Source organism: Macrobrachium nipponense, chromosome 25 (assembly GCF_015104395.2).
Source record: "Macrobrachium nipponense isolate FS-2020 chromosome 25, ASM1510439v2, whole genome shotgun sequence".
NCBI lineage: Eukaryota > Metazoa > Arthropoda > Malacostraca > Decapoda > Palaemonidae > Macrobrachium > Macrobrachium nipponense.
The window spans coordinates 64,133,298-64,146,675 of NC_087214.1; the positions used below are offsets into that span (position 1 = coordinate 64,133,298).

A 13,378-nucleotide genomic window follows, 5' to 3' on the forward strand; every position below is an offset into this window, starting at 1 on the left:
TTCATTGCATTCTATTATACAAAATTAAAAGGCTCGTGCCGAGCGCAATCACACTCTCGGTAACGTAACGCACAGGGCAAAAATATAATGAAAAGAGTACTTACATTTTTCAATTACACACTTCCGCCCAAAATACATGACTCGGCGCGAGCGCGCCCGCCCTCGGCAACCGAGACATAATTCAAGGGTTCAATTCATGAAAAGAGAGGAAATCGCCGCATCTACGGCGATAACTCCATGTTGTTTCATAATTAAGTAATGAAAATGAAAACAGTGTACTTACAGTATCATTTTCAAGTCAAACAAACCATTAGTAGAAAACACAATGTAACAAAGCATACGACGATGAAGCGGGCAGAGAGCGATGACGAACAACGTCCTTCACACCCCGCGGCCGAAAGCAAAAGTGATTTGTTTACCTCCCAGTCGCAGCGGCGCGCGACTGTCCGGACAAGCAGTTAACTACCGTTCTCCCCTTGTTCGAAGCTTACGACCGTTCCAGCTGCCGCTAGCTACTTCCTATTGTTAAAGGACCGATGGTTTTGTATTACGTGTCGGAACAAAAAGTACTTACATTTTTCAATTACACACTTTCGCCCAAATACATGACTCGGCGGCGAGCGCGCCCACCCTCGGCACCGAGACATAATTCAAGGGTTCAATTCATGAAAAGAGAGGAATCGCCGCATCTACGGCGATAACTCTATGTTGGTTCATAATTAAGTAATGAAAATGAAAACAGTGTACTTACAGTTTCATTTTCAAGTCAAACAAACCATTAGTAGAAACACAATATAACAAAGCATACGACGATGAAGCGGGCGAGAGCGATGACGAACACGTCCTTCACACCCGCGGCCGAAAGCAAAAGTGATTTGTTTACCTCCCAGTCGCGCGGCGCGCACCTGTCGGACAAGCAGTTAACTACCGTTCTCTCCCTTGTTCGAAGCTTACGACCGTTTCCAGCTGCCGCTAGCTACTTCCTATTGTTAAAGGACCGATGGTTTGTATTACGTGTCGGAACAAATACATGACTCGGCGCGAGCGCGCCCGCCCTCGGCACCGAGACATAATTCAAGGTTCAATTCATGAAAAGAGAGGAAATCGCCGCATCTACGCAATAGCTCCATGTTGGTTCATAATTAAGTAATGAAAATGAAAAACAGTGTACTTACAGTTTCATTTTCAAGTCAAACAAACCATTAGTAGAAACACAATATAAACAAAGCATACGACGATGAAGCGGGCAGAGAGCGATGACGAACACGTCCTTCACACCCGCGAGCCGAAAGCAAAAGTGATTTGTTTACCTCCCACCCTCGCGCGGCGCGCACCTGTCGGACAAGCAGTTAACTACCGTTCTCCCCTTGTTCGAAGCTTACGACCGTTCCAGCTGCCGCTAGCTACTTCCTATTGTTAAAGGACCGATGGTTTGTATTACGTATCGGAACAAACCACAATCTCTACTAGTAGATGGAGCCGAAAAAGGCACAGATTGAGGCGACGAACGAGCCGCTAACGGCCGAGGCGCAACCCTACTCTCAGGCTCCTTATACCGCTTGACTGGAGGAGGCGAAGAATCAGCGCCTGAACGCCTCTTTAAGGGACGCGAAACGGGCGAATCTCGCCAAGAGCGCCGCGCGACCGGAGACGAATCGCTTGAATCATTCAAAAGGCGTCTAACCGCAACACCTTTCCAACGCTTAACCGAGCCCTGTTGAGGCGCAACAGGCTCAACAAGAGAGGCGCCTGTCTGTGGGCAAATCCCGATCGACTCCCTTGGACTTCCGGTATGTCTTCTCCCCGGTGCGGGGGAGCTGGACAGTGACCTTTGTCTAGGAGACGTGTCAGGACAGACAGACGCACCCTCAACTACACTCTTACCTGAAGCCGCTTTCTCCAAAAACAGTCTTAACTGAATTACCAAGTTGCAAAACCGTATTCGCTAGTACCGAAAATTTCTGATCTAACCTCTATTCCAGACTGGCAATGGTGTCGGAAGAAACTACACGGGAAGCCGGAGAAGTGGGATTAGTAGGAGGAATAGGAGATGTAGTTAAAGGAGACATAACAATTTGAGGAGAAACAGAAGGAACAGATGCATCGCAAGACGAAGCAGAGCTAAGCCTACTTTCCCTAAGCGCTGCTTTTCTAATTCTGTCTTTAGCTAATTTCTCCGAGTATGAACTAAAAAACTTCCATTGAGAATCAGTCCAATCACTACACTCGTTACATGTTCGATCTGCTGAACAAACCTGTCCCCTACACTTAACACATTTAGTGTGAGAATCATATTCTAACTGGATAATCTAGTTTTACATCCTGAGATTGCAAAACCTAACTCCCGACGGACTAGAATCCCGACATGGCAACGCCTAAATATAAGCAAAATAACAACAACGCCAAAAGAGTACTTCACCAATTCCGAAGATCATCCACAAGAAGAAAGCGAAGCAAAGTCATCCAACCGCACCGACCACCGATGTTCACGCCGGACGCCAGCAGGAAAGAATTGCATTCACCTGGGCAGTTGTACCTGTTCTCCCGCGAGTGGAGGAGATGACGTCATCACCACCAGTGTTGGCGACGCCTACGCGCTAAATTTGAATTTAGTCTCCTGCCGCTCGTGGAAATCACGGCTGTATAATTGTTCGGTAAGATACTACAATAAAACTAATTTTTAATGTGAATTTTTGACATTTCTGGCCTTTATTATAAATATTTTTAAAGCTACTACATTTATGTCCCACAATTCAGGGACCACAGAAGGAACAAGGTTTTTGATAGTTCTTATCAAGACTAAGGTAAGTTCACTGAATGTTTTCATAAAAACAAACATTAAAACAATTTAAATTTACATTTTCAAGAGCAAAATGCAGTCATGATTTGAAGTAACATTCTACCCACAGAAAGTCGCCTGCTAGAACGAGAGAATTCTAATTTCACAGCCTTTGAGTAAGGTATGGCTGATAACCTGTAGCCTAGTTGGTGGTTTAGTTTAGAAACAATTTAGTTGTGCAATCATTTAAATTCAGTAAGAAGGAAATACGTTTCTGTCATCTCATATTAAGTCTCCCGCACCACTGGGCAGGTACGGGGCCTACCTAAGGGGGGTGGGGGTAAGGGCAGAACCCTGAGAACAACCTTGAGAATGGGGAAGAGACACCTAAACAGAGGGGTAAAGTATTACTCAAAACCAGTATTGTAGTTTGGAGTTTGGGAATAGCTATGTATCATTATCCCCTTTTGTAATGCCCGCTTTGAATGTCTCCGAAATCAGGTCCTCACCTCAGTACGAAAAAGTTTGAAAAGGTTGCATAAACTTAATCTGAATAACCATAAATTGGATTAAAGTAACTATAATCACTATTTTACAGTTTTCTCCCCCCTCCCAAAACACCAACCTCGTCCCCGCCTCCCCCTGTACAAAATGACAATTTGTCGAAAATTGCATTTTTCCTAACTATACAAACATCGTCCTTTAACAATAGGAAGTAGCTAGCGGCAGCTGGAACGGTCGTAAGCTTCGAACAGGGGAGAACGGTAGTTAACTGCTTGTCCGATCGTCGCGCGCCGCGCGAACTGGGAGGTAAACAAATCACTTTTGCTTTTGGCCCATGCAAAATACGCAGAGTGAGGGGTGGCATGAGGAGGGACTATATGTAAAGGACCTCAGGTTTGTATAGTTATTAGGAAAAATGCAATTTTCGACAAATTGTCATTTGTTCCGATACGTAATACAAACCATCGGTCCTTTAACAATAGGAAGACTCACTTCTTGGTGGGTGGAATCTGAGTCTTTTGATGAACAGACTGGTGTTCGTCCATCCCTGGAATGCCTCCCTGGTCGTAAGAGCGAGGGAGGGATCCAAGCCTCTGTCCGATTGATCGGGGTGTGCACCGCAGGATCATGGTCAGACCTCTGGGCCGAGTACTAAAGAGAGGCAAGCGTATCTCTTCGTACCAGCATTGTAAGAACTTTTTCCTTACATGAGCAAATGTAAAGTAATGGGTTTGTCTCATGTTGGCCTCCACTTTCTCCCCCTTGTTGAGAAAGTGGTGGATATTTACTCCTATCTCTAGTTAAAGAGATAGGCTGGAGCTCTGTTGAATAGCTTACCTGCATCGGACTCCTATCCAGCAAGGTAACGACCGTATCCCTCTGCCCACAGGTAGAGGTAGAAAAGATGGTGAGAGAGCCAGTCACTCTCTCATTCACAGCATTCATTCTCCCAGTCATACCAGGAATCGATGCTGTTCTGCCTGCTCGGGTGCTGGGTAAGCTTACACAACGTGTTGAGCAGCCACCACAGGTCCCAAGGAAAAAGTATCCAAGGACTTGTGGGCAATATCCCGAAGGTAGAAGGACGTGAAGGTGGTCTGGGTTGGCCCAGACACCTGCCTTCAGGACCTTGCGCCACGGAGAAGTTCTTACGGAACGCTAAGGAGGGTCCGATACCTCTGACTTTCGTGGGCTCTCGGACGGAGCGTACGGATGTCGTCGCTACCATCAGCTTCGTACGCTCTCCTGATCACCTCACGTAGCCAGAAAGAAAGCGTGTTCTTGGAGATTTCTTTCTTCTTGACCCCAGTGCTAACGAAGAGGCGTCGACACTCAGGCCTGAGATGTCGAGTTCTCTTCAGATTAGCGCCGTAGCGCCCTCACAGGACAAAGCAGCATCTCATCCGCATCGTTATCTGTAAAGTCAGCAGGGAGGGGATCGTGAAAGACTCGAACCTGTCGTCAGGGATCGACGGATTCTGAGTCTTAGCTACGAAGTTCGGGACGAAATCGAGCGTCACAGATCCCCAGCCTCTGGTATGTTTTAACATCATAAGAAGGCCATGTAGTTCCCCTACTCTCTTCGCCGATGCCAGGGCCAGCAAGAAGAGGTCTTGAGGGTCAGATCCCTGTCTGACGACATCTCGGAGTGGCTCGAACGGTGCTCGAGTCAGACTCCTAAGGACGAGATCACGTCCCACGCAGGGGGCCTGAGTTCCCTGGGTGGGCAAGACCTTTCGAAGCTCCTCATTAGCAAGGATATCTCGAACGAATTCGTGATATCCAGTCCCTCAGTTTTAGGACGAGAGCCAGAGCGGCTCTATATCCCTTAACTGTGGGTACTGAGAGGAGCTTCTCGTCGCGAAGAAACACGAGGAAATCCGCTACCTGCTGAAGAGTGGCTCTGAGAGGAGACAAACCCTGTCTACGACACCAACCACAGAAGACGGTGGCCCACTTCCCCTGGTACACAGCTGCAGAGGACTGTCTGACGTGTCCAGCCATCTCTGTTGCTGCGCTAACGAGAAAAGCCTCTCGTCTTGCAAGAGATGGTGGATAACAGCCAGCCGTGAAGTTGAAGGGAACTGGACTGCGCGGTGGTACCGTTCTACGTGTGGCTGGGCTAGAAGGTTGTGCCAGTTGGGTAGCTCTCTCGGTGCGTCTGCAAGAAGAGCCAACAGGTCCGGATACCAAACGGCTTGAGGCCGTTTGGGAGCCACCAGGATCATTCTGAGATTGGGAGTGACCAGCGCTCGACTGATCACTTTCCCGAATCAGACAGAAGGGAGGAAAGGCGTAAGCGAAGAGGTTGTCCCAGGGGTGTTGGAGAGCGTCCTCTGCAGCTGCCCATGGGTCCGGCACGGCCGAGAAGAACACCTGGATCTTTCCTGTTGTGCCGGGTGGCGAACAGGTCTACGACCGGTCGCCCCCACAGGTTGAAGAGCCTTTCCGCCACATCTTGGTGTAGAGACCATTCGGTCCCTATCACCTGAATCCCGACGGCTGAGCTTGTCCGCTACTACATTCCTCTTAGCCTGGAATGTAGCGTGCTGACAGCTCTATCGAGTGAGCCGTGGCCCACTCGTGCACCTGCACCGTCAACTGATGGAGCGGAAGAGACACTAGCCCCCCCTGCTTGTTGACATATGCCACTACTGTGGTGTTTGTCGCACATCAACACCACTGAGTGTCCCACCAAGCGGTCCCGAAACTCTTGGAGAGCGTTTGACGCCGCCTTGAGTTTCCAGGACATTGATGTGAAGGTGCTTCTCGTGATGGTCCCACACACCTGCAGTCAGCAACTCCTCCAGGTGTGCGCCCCATCCCTCGGTTCGATGCGTCTGAGAACAGAAGCATCTCCGGGGGGGGAGTGCGTATGGGCACTCCTCTTAAGAGGTTCTTGTCGTCGAGCCACCAGGCTAGGTCCTGCCTCACCTTGTCCGTGATAGCCACGGGAAAGTAAGGAGGATCCTTGGCCTGAGACCAACTCTCCCTTAGCCTCCACTGAGAGACCGCAGGTGAAGACGCCCGTGAGGGACTAACTTCTCGAGTGACGACAGATGGCCGATCACGACTTTGCCATTGCTGTGCTGCCTGTTCCTGCCGCGACAGGAACCGGCGGGCCTGCCTCCCTGAATTTTGCTGATACGCAAGTCTGCGGGAAAGACTTGCCCTGCTACCGTATCTATCAGCATACCCAGGTACTTCATCTTCTGCTTGGGTTTCGAGATCGGACTTCTCGTAGTTTTATCACGATCCCCAGATCGCGACAAAACTTGAGGAGTCGATCTCTGTCCTGTAGCAACTGCGAGCGGGAGCTCGCCAGGACCAGCCAATGTCGTAGGATAGCCTCAGAAGACGTATCCCGTTCGAATGGGCCCAAGCTGACACCAGAGTGAACACTCGCGTGAACACCTGTGCGGTTTGAGAGACCGAAACAAAGTGCCCTGAATTGGTACACCGTCCCGTCGAAGATGAAGCGGAGGTACTTTCTGGATGGACTGATGGATGGGTATTTGAAAATACGCGTCCTTCAAGTCCACCGAAAGCATGAAATCGTTCCCCTGATTGAGTCGAGCACTGAGCGTGCCGACTCCATCGTGAACCGCGTCGTGCGAACGAAGCGATTCAGGGGAGAGAGGTCTATCACCGGGGGGCGCCAGCCCCCCGATGCTTCTCCACTAGGAAGGAGGCTGCGAGAAGCCTGGTGACTGGTCCTCCACGATTTCTACAGCTCGTTTCGCCAGCATGGTCTTGATCTCCTGTCGAAGAGCGTTGTCCTTTGCTGTATCCCCGGACATAGGTCTGTAGAATGGACCGGTTTGGAGATGAGGGGGGGCCGAGACTCGAAGGGTAGTAGATATCCCTCCCGAAGGACGTCTACTATCCAGTTCTCGGCGCCGTAGCGCTGCCAAGTCGCCCAATGGCTCGCCAGGCACCCCCCCACTTCCGGCAGCAGGTGAGGTGGGGAACGCCGTCCCTAGCGTTTCCCTCCTCTGTTTCGACTTCTTCCCAACACCTCCTCGGGGAAAGGAGGGCTGGGAGGAGGGCTGGTTGCGGCCTCCTCTCGCAGAAGTCGAAACAACTGGAGTCTTCACACGGGGTTTGGACGGTGCAACCGTCTTCGCCGCCGTGGAAGCGCTAGCCAAGCTCTTTGGTTTGGCCGCAGTTACTCGAGGTTGCCCAGAAACCTTCGAGACTGCCTGGTGAACAACTAAGCGGTCACTCTCGTCAGTGCGCCGCCGTTCCACCGCAGCGTCCACCATCTCTCCAGGAAAGAGAGCTGGGGAACTCCTAAGAGGTCCATTTCTTAGCCCGAGTGCCGCCTCACGCCCAGCCCCCTTGGTCACTCGGGTAAGGACTGGCGTCCCTACGCCGAAGAACCAAGTTGGCCCACAGGTTAGCAGTCTGATGGGCGAGGTAAGAGATTGCTCTTCCTCCAGACTGGCACAGTCTCCTAAAAGAAGCGTCGTCTTCGAGAGCAGAACTCCGGAGCCGGGCCGCTACCTTGGATATTGTGAGGGACCACAAATCCAACCAGGAAACTGCCTGGAATGCTGCCATAGCGGTAGATTCCAGGGCAAGTGCCTCCTGCTGCGAGAACCATAGGTTCTCCGACAGGAGCTGCTGCAGGGACACACCTGGAGTCAGCCTCGCTAACTCCTGGGTTAACCTGTTTCGGCAGTAATCGGTGGTCTTCTGATGGCACGTAGAAACGCCTCTGCCGCTGTAGAGGAGGAGGAAGCAGCTTAGAGGACCGTCCGGATTTTAGCGAGTCCTCCCGTCCTGAGACGAGATTCTCCACCTGATCCAGGACTGAGTCCGCAAGCTCTGATCGTGGCAACCCCATCATCATTTTGGGCTCCCTCTTGGGACCCCCAAAATGACTCGAGCCGGGACGTGGGCTCCGATGGTGGTAGCGGCGATCCTTCCGCGAGGCCATTATGCAGACGCATCAGCTTAATGACTTCCGCGAAGTTCCTCTGTATCTCGGGCGTCACAGCGTCTTGTGGAGTAGGACCGTCCATTCCCTCCAACTAAGAGCATATCCCTCGATACTCCTCCTTCAGAAGGAGGAACAGCGACAGACCCCTGACGGTCGCCTCCAACTACTTGCGCGTACGTCCTGGTCGGTCCTAAGACCGTGCCTGAGCCGTACGGCGTCATAGCCGGGTCGACGAGCGCGCACCTCTCGTGATCGCTCCTTGGTACGTCGCTCCTCCCCGGTATAGCCCGAGGAGGTTGAAGGTATAGGAGAGGCAGACCCTGACGCTCCCCCGCCCCCACGCTCGCTGGCAGGACCAGCGTGCGTAGAGGGCTGCTGCCGATCGTCAACCCGCGGTGACGGTCTAGCAGTAGGCCTAGCGTCGCCGTTCGCCTGGGGCGATTGGCTCTGGCTGAGAACGTCGAGACCGCTCTCTAGCGTCAGGCGAGCTGCCGCTGGTCACCGTCTCCGCCCGGTCCCATCGGGAGCGGCGGACGGGTGACCTGCTAGGCTCCCTTTCGCGTCGAGACCGGCCAGCGTCCTCTCGGCGCGTCAAACCGCTGGTACCAGCCGTGGCTGGTACCGGCGGCCGTGGGGACTCCTTCCTCGCCTCAACCCGTGGCCGGTCAGTGACCGTCACGTCAGCCCGAGCAGCCGGTTTGGTCGCTGCGAGAGCGTCCACTGGCCTGGCGAGAGTCGTGTGCACGACTCTCGCCAGTCTTCTGCTCCGTGCCGCTGTCTTGACGGCGAGCGATGCTCGGTCGTCGAAACTTTGGCTGGACGGTCCTCTTTAGAAGAGCGTCCACTCGGTGCTTCTCGCGAACGAGAAGCAGCCGGAGACGGAACCTGGTTTAGCGGTCAGAACCACTAGCACCAGGTGAGGACGCACCAGCCGAGGCTGATGCACCTCTGGTCCCCGTCGACTTCTTCTTTGCAGAAGAAGCGACGGGCCCCGCACCCGAAGGAACAGGAGGACCAGCCAGCAAAAAAAGAGCTCCCCAGCTCGCCTGAGCGAGCCGGGCCCTTAGAAGATCCCGAAGGAGTCTTCTTAGGGGGGGAGGAGGCAACCGTCTTCTTCTTCTTTCGGCTGTTTGGCCTTAGAAGTCGAATGGAAGGAGAGGCAGCCAAAAGACGACGAAGAAGACGATGAAGACGATGACGACACCCTTCTTCCTCTTCCTCTTCTTCTTCGCCATGGCTCCGCAGGACAGACGTCAGGTCTTCCATCCAGGAGGGAGCCGGGGCAGTTGCCGAAGCAACAGGGCCCGAAAATGCACTGCACCTGTCCGGAAGGACCTGAGACTGTTACAGCAACACCACAGCGGGAACGGCAGGAACAGGTCCGGGAACAGCAGGAACAGCAGGAACATCTGAAAGGTAATGTGTACCTGAAAGGGAAAGAGTCGCTGGAGCGGCCACAGGTACGGCAGGCACGGCAGGTACTATGGGAGAGCCAGGCGTCCTGTCGACAGTCATCGTCATCCGTGGCACTGGCGGCAGGTCCAGGGGGTACTCTTGGGGCAGCGGAAGTCCGGGGTCGGCAAAGGAAAAAATCCAGGTGGTGGTGGCATCGTCCTCTTTGGAACGGCGGCAATTGGTTTTTGTACTGCCACCGTGGGTGTCACCGACATTATATGAGGCATATATACGGAAGATGTGTGGTGGATCTCATACGCAGGGGTAGTTTAATGTGGTTCGTCGTGGTGGTCACCGCACCATGAGTTGACCACGGCCGACCCCGCCCCGCCAACCGCTGTAGCAACAACCCCTGGATGCTGGGCACTGCCCTGCAGTCCCAGCGACTCCACACCCGTCCCAAGTCGTCCTTCGCTGCTGGCACACCTGCGGAAGCAACAGTCGGGTTAATAGGAGGGGCTTCCCCGCGCCTGGGGGGCGAAATACCCCCCCCAGAGCGGACAGAAGACCCCGAATACAACTGTACGTCCGGGTAGCGGGCGCCCTCCTCCACACTCGACGGATCGAGAGAGGAAAAGGACTCCGCTACCCCCCCCGCAGGGGAAGGCGCAAACCGTGGGGGGCTGGCCGGGAGGCAGAAAGAGGACGAAGTGTCCGTCACCAAAGAGTCACTGGACTTTCCGATGACTTCTTGGCCGGCCTAAGTCTCTTCCTGCCCTCGTACAGCACCCACTGGGCCTCCGGCGGACCAATTCATACAAACCATACATGGCTCGTTGCGAGAGCACTCTCGCCCTCGACAACGAGAACAAACCTCGTGGGGGTCCACCTCCACAAAAGAAGACCTGAACCCCCCACATTTACGTCCCTCCAGCCCGGGACACACTCTACGGGCGACTGGAGGGCGCGGTGAAATCTCAATCTCCTCTAATTCACTCATTGCACATCAATTGAATAGAGAAAAAGTACTTACAATCACTCCGATATACAGAAAGAGAAAACAAATACTCAAAGATGAGCAAACGACAAGCGGGCAGAGCGATGGCGAACACCGTTCCTTCCCACACACGGCCGAAAGCAAAAGTGGTTTGTTTACCTCCCAGTCGCGCGGCGCGCGACGATCGGACAAGCAGTTAACTACCGTTCTCCCCTTGTTCGAAGCTTACGACCGTTCCAGCTGCCGCTAGCTACTTCCTATTGTTAAAGGACCGATGGTGTATTACGTATCGGAACAAATAAGTGTTTGAAAAGGTTGCATAAACTTAATCTGAATAACTATAAATTGGGGGTAGTTTGCATTCAGTTGGCCAGGCTGTGCAACACCTTTTGCCGTAGTCCCATCGACCTGGAAGACCTACCAGACCCGCGAGGCATGACTATTCCAAACAGTCAACATGGTGTCATCGTCTACTCCTCATCCCGGTGCTTTTGCCGCTGCTAACCCGGTTACATTTTTGGACTTGCTCAAGTTCTGTGATGATACTGATGTGTCACGTTCATTCCTTTTTAAAAGTGGCCTTTTAGGCGATTTTAGTGGTCAATATGAACACTGCAAAGAGGGAACAATGAGCCTCATGAAAGAGGAAGACAATTTTATGCCCCAAGTCAGGTTAGTATGGTTCGTTTGGTTAGGTTACAACCTTTGTTACCAGAACTGGGGGGTCTTTTGCCCCTGGCTGGCCAGGTCAGGGCACGGTGCCCTAACGTCAGGTTAGGTCATCATTGTTACTATACTGGGGTGGTCCAGGGGGCAAAGCCCTTGGCCAGGTTAGGCACGCGCCCTAGGTCAGGTTTAGGTTGGTTCGTTTCGGCCCCGGCCAGGTTAAGGCACACGCCCTAAGTCAGGTTAGGTTGGTTCGTTTGGTTTGGGCTTTTCTATAATCTAGTACTGCACGTTTTCAAAAATCGCGCCAAAACATACTCGGCACCTTGTTTGTATTCGTCTGTCGATTATCTAGCAGACGATAATCTTGGCCAACTAAACTGTAGGTGCTCCTAAATTGGATTTAAGTAACTATTTAACCGCTTTCTCCCTCTCCCAAAACATCAACTCACCATCTCAACCAACCCCCACCCCCGTTTCGCACTGTGATCCCCCAAATTATCGAAAAGCCTACCTACCTAGGCTAGTAGCCTAAGGGTGGTGTCCACTATGGCTTAGATTTGGTAATTTAATAAAAACAGGTAATAAAACACAAGTAAATAATATTTTCAAGTCTAAAATACAACAATGGCTAAAAATAAAATAGGTATTCAATACAAATACGGCGGTTCTGAAGCAGAGGTCCATAGCTACTACTAATATAGGTAGGTAGCCTAGTAACAGTAGTAGTCTGTGAAGACAACACGAAGTCTGGCTATCCTAGGTATGACCAGTATAATGTATAACAATTCACAGTAAAATGGCGCTTTTAAAACAGAATTTTTCTAACGAAATTAATCGATAAACAACTCGTTTCTTTACCTTTACGTCTCGATGACCGTCGCTTTCTTCCTTATGCGCCCATGATGTAAACAAACGAACGTTCTTTCTATATAATTATGTTTAAATAGTACTTAAATAAGACGCTTTATGCCTTAAAATACATCTCTATCTTTTATTTATATATATAAAAGTAATCAAAAATTAAATTAAATAATTCGTAACTCTCTCACATCATCACTGGTAATAAAACAGTTTTGCACTGCTAAGCAGACTGAAACGAATAGCACCAAAACAAAGGAACAAAAGACAACTGCCAAATGGTTGACATTGTTTACAAAGTGACACGGCTTTGTTAAATCTCATAGTCAATTTAATCGATGCTATTATATACAGCCTTATAGTTATATTTACGTAAATTATGATAATGACATTATATAAAGACATTTTTAGCTACAGGATAAAATGTTTCCGTAACCTTACAATCCTGTTTGTCATTATTCTCTCTCCCGTTTTCAATTTTTCTCTTGTCATTTTCCTACGCAATCTTCTGATTTCAATTTCTTTAGTTTGTATCATTATTCTTTCTTTCGTTTTCAAATTGTCTCTTGTCATTTTCCTAAGCAATCTTCTTATTTCAATTTCCTTTGTTTGCCTAATTATTCTCTCTTTCGTTTTCAATGTGTCTCTCTGTCATTTTCCTACGCAATCTATCATTTCAGTTTCTTTAGTTTGTGTCATTATTCTACCTTCGTTTTCAATTTGTCTCTTTGTCTTTTCCTAAGCAATCTTCTGATTTTAATTTCTTTAGTTTGCGTCATTATTCTCTTTCGTTTTCAATTTGTCCCCTCCTTATTTTCCTACGCAATATTCTAATTTAGATTTCTTTAATTTGTGTCATGATCAGTGCGGAATTTTCGTCTGCTATGCGGAATAAAAAGTCTACGGGGCAGCTATCCAAGTTTGTATGCCGATGCGGACTCCACATCTGCATTTTCAGCAGCAATTTCTTCATGGCGCATTCATGTAAATTTATCATATACAAATTGCAATATTTTTTTACTTTTAAACAATTTCTCATTCAAATACAATATTATAAAAGATAAGACTTATCAGCAAGATAATGTCCAGAGTTTCAAAAATATATCTTTGGAGCTCTGCAAAACTTGTAAAGATCAAGTGGCAACCATAATTATGCGGACTAAGTATTCTATCTTCCCAGATCGCTAATCCATTATCATGTCATTTATGACATTTATGTTGAAGTAAAATT

General features: G+C 50.2%; 1 protein-coding gene across 5 annotated transcripts in view; it reads right to left on the reverse strand.

Annotated features, from left to right (window-relative positions):
• LOC135199465 (INO80 complex subunit E-like) overlaps positions 1-13,378 on the reverse strand; it is a 103,114-nt gene that overhangs the window by 72,309 nt on the left and 17,427 nt on the right. The window contains exon 1 of one of the 5 annotated variants that reach the window (XM_064227550.1): positions 12,148-12,301. The exons of 1 other annotated variant lie outside the window; for it this stretch is intronic. The gene's annotated coding sequence lies outside the window, so the exon portion shown is untranslated. Of the gene's footprint in view, positions 1-12,147; positions 12,302-13,378 lie in introns of those variants that run through there. 3 more of the 5 variants (XM_064227552.1, XM_064227547.1, XM_064227549.1) reach the window with 3 other exon arrangements.